The 9,481-nt window shown below is 42.8% G+C and overlaps 1 protein-coding gene and 1 non-coding gene across 2 annotated transcripts in view; one reads left to right on the forward strand and one right to left on the reverse strand.

Moving 5' to 3' along the window:
* The window catches only part of Fbxo36 (F-box protein 36), an 88,423-nt gene that overhangs the window by 67,888 nt on the left and 11,054 nt on the right, over positions 1–9,481 (forward strand). The window lies entirely within an intron of this gene.
* On the reverse strand, positions 383–489 carry LOC111818389. Its single transcript, XR_002822390.1, has one exon. It is a non-coding gene; the product is annotated as a U6 spliceosomal RNA (small nuclear RNA).

The following is a 9,481-nucleotide window of genomic DNA, read 5'->3' on the forward strand; positions in this document are numbered from 1 at the left end:
CTCACTACTAGATCAGACTCATAGTGATTCGCCTGTTTACAGCCTCCTAAGAGCTGGGATTACAGGTGTGGGCCACCACACCCAGTCTCTGTTTCCCTTTCAGCGCGCCCCAGGGGCAGGGCTGGCACAGCAGGCCCTGGGATCGAACCCCTGGTCCCTGCACCTGCTTGCAGGCACTTTCATACCAAGTAGATTTTAAGTCAATGTTTAAAGATTTAAAATTTCTGAATCTAGTTGAAATTGTAGCACCACATTTCCAAGAAAAATGAACCTTTTTCACAAGAAATTTGAATAAAAATCATGCCAAGATACACAACAATGAAATTGTCTAAAACTAATTGTAAAGAAAAATAATCACTAAAGCATATACATAAAAAAATATAAAAATATGGAACGCTTCACGAATTTGTGTGTCATCCTTGTGCTGGGGCCGTGCTAATCTTCTCTGTATCGTTCCAACTTTAGTATATGTGCTGCTGAAGTGAACACAGTAGATTGTAAGTCAAAGAAACAGTATAAATCACAAAACAAAAATTAAAATTAAACAATATTCATAAAATTAATTAAATATTAATTAATTCAAAATTAAATTAAATATTTCAAAATAATATTCAAAAATTAAAATTAAATTGTGAGTCCAACTAAGAGGCCAGAATGCAGTGTATCATATATATGAATCTGTGATTAATTCAGAGTATTCACACAGTATTTGATTAGGTTAATATAGGCAAAAATATCAACTAAGAAAAAGTTTTCATGATTTTAAAGAATTACTAAGAATAAAACATAACAAAAATACTGGAATGGCAAATATGTGACCAGCACTTCTAACAGTTTGGAGATAGGATATTGCACAAAGTTCTAGTGTGTGGTGGATGTGGACAGCGTCCATGAAGCTTTTACTGGTGGCCAGGTGTCACTTGTGGGACTGAGCTACTGCTATTTCCTTAATATCCACCCTGTAGACCCAGACAGAATCATGACCCATAGGGTTAAGGGGAAGTCCATTTGTGGAGTATGCTGATGGAAATATTTTGCTGCTGTATGCAAAAGAATAATTGAAGGACTGCTGTTGTATTCCTCTTTTTCTCCTGTGTTTAATTGTTTGCCCTATTTGGTGGGTTCTTTCCATTCTCATTCATGGAGTTCTGATCATTTTGATCCCTCTCTAGAATATCTTTTAGTAGTCCGTGTAAGGTTGGCTTTGTTGTAATGAAATTCTTTAGTTGTTCTTTCTTATGGAAATATTTCACTTCTCCATTAAACTTGAAAGACAGTTTTGCAGGTATATCATTTTGTTTTCTTGCAAGATTTGTAGCACTTTGCTCCATGCTCTTCTAGACTTGATGGCTTGTGAAGAAAAATCTGCCATTATTCTGATAGGTTTTCCTTTAAATGTGATGTTTCTTTTCTCTAGCGGCTTTCAGTATACTGTTCCTGTGCTGAATTTCTGGGATCTTGATTATTATATGTCTGGGTGTGGTTTTCATTGGATTGGTGTTATTATTTGGAGTTATATATGCTTTGGTTACTGAATGTCAGATTGTTTCCCCATATTTGGGAAGTTTTCTGCCATTACTTCGGCCCATATTCTCTTTATATCATTTGTATTGACTCCTTTCTCACTGATGCCTATTAGTCTTAAGGCATTAGTCTTAAAGATGTTGTTCATCTTAGCATTTTTTTTTTTTTTTTTTTTTCAGAACTGGGGATTGAACTCAGGCCCTTGCGCTTGCCATGGAAGCGCTTATTCTACTGAGCCATCTCTCCGATCCCCATGCATTGTCTTGCAGATGTTGAATTATTTTTTCCTGCATCCTAGTTGTTTTTAAGAGATCTTTTCTTACCTTTTCACTAGCTGCAATGGTATCTTCAAGGTCTGAAAGTCTGTTTTCATTTTCATTCAAACGGTTTTGCCAGCGTGATTGAGATTTTAATTTCCTGTATAGTACTTTGAATCTGCTTCATGCATTCTGTTTCTTTCCTATGTTGTTTATTCAAGGATTCCATCATTTTTATATTTTGCTCTATTTTTTTATCAGTGTCTTCATTAGGAGCACTTAGTACTTCTTTCATTATAGTTATCATTTCTTTTTTTACTTCAGAAACTTCTTGTGATCTGATTTCCTCTATACCTTTCCGCAGTTGTTTCTTTACATCAGATGCTATTATTCAGAGATTGCAGGTGTGTGCTTTCCAGTTTCTTCTATGCTGTTGTCTCCTGCATTTGTTCTGGGTGGGCTGGGACCTGAGGATGTTTTTTGCTCCTTCTCTTTATCATTTTGTATAGTACTGTCTTCTGACCTTTGGTGTAGAGCTTTGGTACAGTTATTACCTCAGCACTAGGTCCAGATCTACCAAATTCATATTTGTCCAAGGGGGTGTGACTTGGGTCTGACTGCTGTGCTCCACTTCTTCCTGCTGTAGCCTTTGGAAGTGAACCCGCTGTGCCACTCTAGCAAGAGGTTCTGCTCCTGGATCAGCTGGGTGGGTCTTGCCTCTAGCCTATCTGCAGGAAATTCTGCCGCAGGGTTCCACACTGGGCCTGTCTGATGGAGGAAGTTCCACACGCATGCCTGGCCTGGGTGCTGGCTGGAGTGAGGATCCAGTGGGCCCTGGGCTGTCCCTCTCACACTCTGGGCCTGCACACTGGCTGGAATAAGGATCTGGAGGCCCCTCTCCCTTTTTTTGTGGTACCAGCTATCAAACTCAGGACCTTGTGCTTTCCAGGCAGGCACTGTGCCACTGAGCTATATTCCCAGCCCCTCTGGTAAGTATTTCTTCTCTGAAAAGTTTCTGCTTCCCCAGAACCTTCCTCCTGCCGCCATATATAAAATAGGCAAAACCCAATGTAACCCCTTAATCAAACAGGTACCCCCAGCCTGTTGCTGTCATATGAAAAAAGGTGAAGCTCAGTGTACCTGTCTGTTCAGTCAGCTGGCATCAGGCACTCTGCTTCTGTACCTCCGGTTTGCTTGCGAGCCCTATAAAAGCCCACACCAAGAATTAAGGACCCGAATCTTTGGGAATTATCCCAATTAAGACCTCTGGCATAAAAAGCTGTATGTTTGCTTCCAGCTTGGTTCTTGGTCTCAGTCTGCTGTAGCACTTGCTAGGAGCTGTAGCATTTACTGTAACACATGTTTCTTAGTTTTTTTTTATTTTTTTATTTTCTCAGAGCTGAGGATCAAATCCAGGGCCTCACACATGCTAGACAAGGGCTCTGCTACTGAGCTAGACTCTACCTGTTTTCTGCATTTGTTTCAGTATTGTTTGTTGAATACTTGCTTTCTGATGGACACTGTCATTGGTACAGGAAAAGCAGAATGGGATATCTCTGTCATTTTTCCAGTGCAGTTTTAGTTTGGGGTGTGTGTGTGTGTGTGTGTGTGTGTGTGTGTGTGTGTGTTACTGTGGATCAAACTCAGGACCTTGCACTTGCCAGGCAGGTGCTTGTTATGGGTTCTCAATGTAGAAACCAGACCTGAGTCCAAATTAAAATTTAAATATGAGCCTTTTATTACTGGGTCTGGGACTGCTTTACCACACTCACGCAGGAGAGGACAAATAGCCAGGAGCTTTAGAAGTAGAGAGGTTTTAGGGGCTGGGAGATGGCTCAGTGGAATAAGCGCTTCCCTGGCAAGCACAAGGGCCTGAGTTCAATCCCCGGTTCTGCAGAAGTAGAGAGGTTTTAAAGGTAGAAACTGCATCCTGTTTGGCAAACAAATTTATCATTTAACATAAAACAGTAAGTGTAGGGACAGCGTGACCATTACTCTGCATACATTTTTTCTGGGAGCATTGTTTTCTGGGAACTCTCAGTCTATTGATGATTTATCAATGGTACACTAAGCCTCCTAGCGGTCTTACAAGGAAGCAGGGTCACAGAAAGTTGAGCAGAGTAATTTTTTACTTTTAGTTTTACATTAATTCATCACATTACTTTTACATTAACCCTTTATAGTGCTTATGCCGCTGAGCTATCTCTCCGACCCTTCAGTGCAGTTTTCAAAAACGTGCTCTGTAGTTTTTCTGGTGCTAGAAGCCTTTCTCAGTTGCTGGCTTCCACCCACAGCATCTTGCAGAGCAGAATATTTGAAGGTGTGTCCTGCCTCAGGGAATGTTAACCATTTATTTCTGTGGTCAAGCTAAAGTTTTACTGCTGTGTTCCTTCATTTATAAATTCTTTTCTTTTTGTTTTTGTTTTTTGGCAGAACCTGGGATTAAACTCAGGCCCTTGTGGTTGCCAGGCAAGCACTTATTCTACTGAGCCATCTTCCCAGCCCCTATAAATTATTTTCATAAAACCACTCATATTGATTTTTTAGATGCTTTTTTTTTTTTTTTTTTTTGGACTGTGCTATGAATTCTTTTGACTTTGCTTTGTTGTGCTTTTGGTTTTCTGAGACAGGGGCTCACTATGTAGTCCAGGCTGGCCTTGAATTCACCATGTAACCCAGGCTGGCCTCAAACTCGTAGCAGACCTGCCTCAACCTCTCGAGTGCTGGGATTGCATTGTGCCATCCACCATGCCTGTCTTATTATCAAATTGTTGTGTCCATGGACAGCTCTTTCTCCTGATCTCAGCTCCCTCTCAGGTCAGTGTTACCTGCAGGTAGCTCATGGATTCCCTCCTGTGTTGCTCTGGTTTGTTAAACTCTTTTTTTTCTTTTGGTACTGGGATTGGTCTCAGGACCTTGCACTTGCTAGGCAGGTGCTTATGCTGCTGAGCTATCTCTCCAGCCCTAAACTATTTATAGCCTTCGATGTATGCAAAAGTTGCAAGGGTAGTACAGAGTTTGCATATACTTCACCCAACTTCCCCAGAGTTCATGTCTTATATAATTATGGACCATTGATCATAGCTAAACAGTCAATACTGCTAAAGTAGAAGTATTGTATAAATTTCATTGGTTTTTCTATAGTATGTCTTGTTTACTGCTTCAAGATCAAATCTAGGTTACTGCATTGCATTTAGTTCAGATTTTTTTCTTTTCATTTGTTTCTTTGAGGCAGGTTCTCACTGCGTAGCTGGCCTTGGAGCCACTATATAGCCCAGCTGACTTCAAACTCACTTATGATCCACCTGTCCCAGCCTCCCAAGCACTGGGATTACAGGCGTGCACCACACCGGGTGGCCAAGTTTTTAACTCTTTTTCTTTGTACATTAATTTTCTCAAATCAGACCCATACTTTAAAAGACCTTCGGTTGTTGCTGTTGTCAGTGCTGAAATGGAACCCAGGGCCACGTGAGTGCCATACACACCCTGACCCACACCTCCAACCCTGACAAGAGCGCTTCCCTCTGTTCCTACCCAGCCTGTCCTGTTAGAAATGGTTTGTGCACTGTGTCACGCTCAGCAAAGCGGCATCATCTGTCTGTGACTTTATAATCCAGGATAAAATGAGAGCAAAAGGATGATACAAAGAACTTTTCTGACAGCTAATCTTACTTCACTCACAGGACCATCTTTCCTGAGTGTTAGCTGCTTCCGTTCGCAGGAGGGTAAAATGGCCTGTTATTAAATGGTGAGAGCAGTACATTCTGAAAGTTGCCTGCCCTTGGCAAAATTAAAAAGTGAGCATCCTTACTTTGGTTTGTAGTTTTCGTTCTGCTGTGGTTTTTAACACTCACTGGACCTTGCTCTCGAAATTTCTGAGCCGTCCATCTGTTGTCAGCTTCTACTGCTGTCCTCCCCCACCATCCACGCCTCCTGTGCATCCCCAGCTGTGTCCGTGGTGACCTCACTGTCACACCTCACAGCTCCTTCAGGCCTTTACTTCCCGAGCCATCTCTGCATCCTGGACTCCGGCTGGTTTTCCCCTGGCTGGCCCTTTACTGTTCCATTGTCCTCCTGTCCATGCCAGCTCAGAGTGGCATTTCACAGATGCACACTGATCGAGGCCTCAGTGACCTGAGCTTTTCTTAATCTGGATTTTATTTTATTTGAACCCATCATTTATTAATATGGTTTTCATTAAAGATATGAACGTTCTGCGTCTTTTTTTCTTCCGGAAAGACTTGTGTACCCTAACACAGAATGACTTTGTCCTAGTCCTAGAATTTCTTGATATTGGTAGAAGCCTAGTGTGTGGGGTTTTTTTTTTTTTGTTTGTTTTTTTATGTTGTTTTTATGGTGAGACCTTTAAGAATGTTCTCGTTAAAATTTAGAATGTTCATATCAGTTACTTCTCAATTTTTCTTCTTTTTTTTTTTTCTCTTCACTTTTTCATTTTTTATTTTGAGACAAGGTCTTGCCAGGATACTAGATTGCCCAGGCTGGGCTCAAACTTGTGGTCCTCCTAACTCTGCTTCCCAGAGTACCATGTCTGGTTATTTCTCCCAAGATCTTTTTTTAAAATCCATTTTAATGAGAAAAAAATAAAATAGCAATGAAACAGTTTCAAAACAGGCTAGTAGGACAGTTAACAATAATTAATACATTTCATATTGTCTTCATAGTAGTTATTCAGAGGACAAGATGCAGACATGATATCTTGTCTAAACAATATTAGTACAAACCTTTCTTCTCATTGAACTAAGAGAAAGTAGCTGTATATCTATCCTAACTATCTTGTATATACATATATATATTTTTTTCACAAAAAATGGTCCTTTATTTATATTCCCCTTTTCTGTTTTGTTTTGTCAGAGATGAGTGTTCTGTTGCTGTCAGAGAAGCTGTAGTTAGAGAAGTCTTTAAAGGACTTTTTCATACTTGATGCCAGACCAAAGACTGTAGATACTTGAATTCAGCAAAATAACCCAATATAGTCCAATAGTCCATAATAGTAGTGAGTTATCAGCCTTCTTTTTTTAATATATATTTGGTGCAAGGTCTCACTACATAGCTCAGACTTGTAGTGATCCTCCTGTTTTCAGCCTCCCTGGTGCTGGGATTACAGGTGTGTGTGCCACCACACCCAGACTCTGTGGCCAGCTCAGGGCTTCTGGGGGCAGGACCAACATGGCATGTGGTGCTGGGGATTGAACGCTGGTCCCAGCACTTGCTTAAGCAGGTGCTTAGTCTGCTGAGCTATCTTTCTGACCCTTCAGTTTTTCTTTCGGTATTCAGTAGGGTACTATTTTTTTCCTTCTTTTCCTTGTTTCCTTTCTTCTGTTTTTGTATTTTTTTTTATGAACAGAATATATTTATTGGTGGAAAGTAAGCTCCTGTCCAAGAGAGGGACAAGAAGGGGCCTGAGCAGGTTGTCCCTAGTCATTTTCTTTCTTAAAAGTTATTTCATCTTTTTCCTTCTTAAACTTTTCTCTGGAAGTCCTGTTAAATAGATCTTCATTTTTAAAGTTTTCTTTCACATTCTCTATTGCTTTTTTTCCTCTATAGAGTGTCATGGGTGATTTCTCCAAGTGAATCTTTGAAGTGAATACTTAAGAACTTGAACCATATTAAATCATTCCATTTTGCTACTGATCTCTCCTTCTGGCTCTGTCTGTGCGTCAGATCTTGGTTTCCAAGAGCTCCGCCTTTGTCTGGTTTCATAGCCGTCTGCCCTTTCAACACGGCATCGTGCATTAAGGGCTCCCACATCCCTCTATTCTGCTTGGAGTTTTCCCAAGTTCTCCTCGGTCTCTGGGGCTTCTGTTGGACCTGACACCCTCGTAATTTGTGGGGGGCCTCACCTGTGTGCTGTGTGCTTCATTCATGCATCTTATGGTTTTCAGTTTGTCTCTTCAGCAGAGAGGTGTGACTTCAAGAACTGAAATCGCACTTGAACAGCAGAGCTTCCGCAGCCGCATCTCCAAGCAGAGCAGCATTTTGGTTTTTGGAGCCAGGATCTCACTATGTAGTTCGGGCTGGTCTTGAACTTACTACATAGCCGAGGCAGACTTCAAGCTTGCAGTGATGATCCTCCTACCTCAGCCCCCAGGGTGCTGGGACTATGCGCATGTGCCACCACACTCAGTTCAGTGACTTTTTTTAGAGGGGGATACCAGGAGTCAAACTTGAGACTGTGCTCGCCAAGCAAGGCACTGTGCTGCTGAGCTATATCCCTAACCCACTGGTGACTATTTTAAGATGAGATTCAGCCCCTTAGCCATATCCGCAGGCCAGGGCCCTAGGCCTTGTTCCTCAGCCCCAGCAGGCAGATTCCTTGGCAATCTTGAATGCTGGATTCTTTTGTGCCTCTTTGCCTTTGCTTAGGAAAAAGGAGAGCAAAACAAAGCTCTGAGCTGAGTAGGCCGGGTTTACTTCAGAGCGAACCTGAGAGGACCACACTGCCATAAGACCAGACAGGCAGCTCTGGGACAGGACCGGCTGGAAGGTCTTTTGTAGCGTCAGGAGCACAGGGGACCTGTGAAAGGAAAAGGGTAGAACGGACTTCCAAAGAGGCGGGCAAGCTCAGTGGAAAGGCATTGGGGCTTCCTGCCAGGAACAGGGCTTGAGAAAGTGCAGTACAGGCAGGGGCGGTTGCCTCCCAGGAGCAGGGCCAAAGAACGGGAGTCACGGGTGTGGCGACAGTGGCTGGGCGTCGGTAGATGTCTTGAGCAGAGGTAAAGGCAGAGCGGGATGTGGTGGTAGTGACCAGACTCCTTCACTTCCTGTATGATCCTGTTGTGCATTGCCATAATTAAACACCCAAGGCTTGGAAACTGGAGCAAAGGGTGCTCTCTGTACAGTGGTGCCCAGCTGTAACCCCAGCTACTCAGGAGGCTGAGGCAAGAGGGAGGCAGAGGCAGGAACGGCAAGAATTTGAGGCTAGCCTGTGTGACGTAGAGAAAGTCGTGCAAAATAAAAGGTCTATTTAAGTTGCAGTTCTGGAGATGTAAGGGCCTGGCATCAAGGGGCGGCCCCTGTGGCGGAGCCCCAAGGCTGTGTCTGTGTCCTCTGCCTTCTCTCCACCATGCAAACCACACTGGTATCCACTCATGGGGGTGCACCCTGAAGGCCTTATCTAATCCTAATTGAGCCCCAAAGGCCCTCCTGCAAACGCAACAGTAGGGTTAAGTTTTCACCTTTTTAATACCTCAGGTGGGGATTAAGTTCCCACACATGAGTCTTGGGGGATGCTCAAACCCTTCCCAAACCCTGGCACTTACATTGTTCCTTTTCTAGTGATACCCTGGCCCTGCACCCCAACCTCCCACGTGCTGCTTGGTGGCACTTGCACTAGCATGTCCCATCTTTCCTGCTGATCACCATTGTATGCCCGCCTTCACAGCGTGCCCAGCCCAGCAAGGAGGGGCTACTGCAGTTATGCTTATATTTCCTAAAATAATCGTTTGTGTTACAGTGGTCATATTGGAAAAGCCAGCACAGGGTATGGTGGTGCACACCTGTAATCCTGGCACTTGGGAGGCTGAGACAGGAGGATTATTGCAAGTTCGACCAGCCTGGGCTATAAAGTGAGCTCAAGGCCATCCTGAACTGCATAGCAAAACTCTCTCAAAAAGACAAAAATATTTTTTTTAATAATTTTTTTTTTTTTCGGAACCAGGGATTGAACTCAGGCCCTTGTG

Source organism: Octodon degus, unplaced genomic scaffold, assembly GCF_000260255.1.
Source record: "Octodon degus isolate 3935 unplaced genomic scaffold, OctDeg1.0 scaffold00089, whole genome shotgun sequence".
NCBI classification, from domain to species: Eukaryota; Metazoa; Chordata; class Mammalia; order Rodentia; family Octodontidae; genus Octodon; species Octodon degus.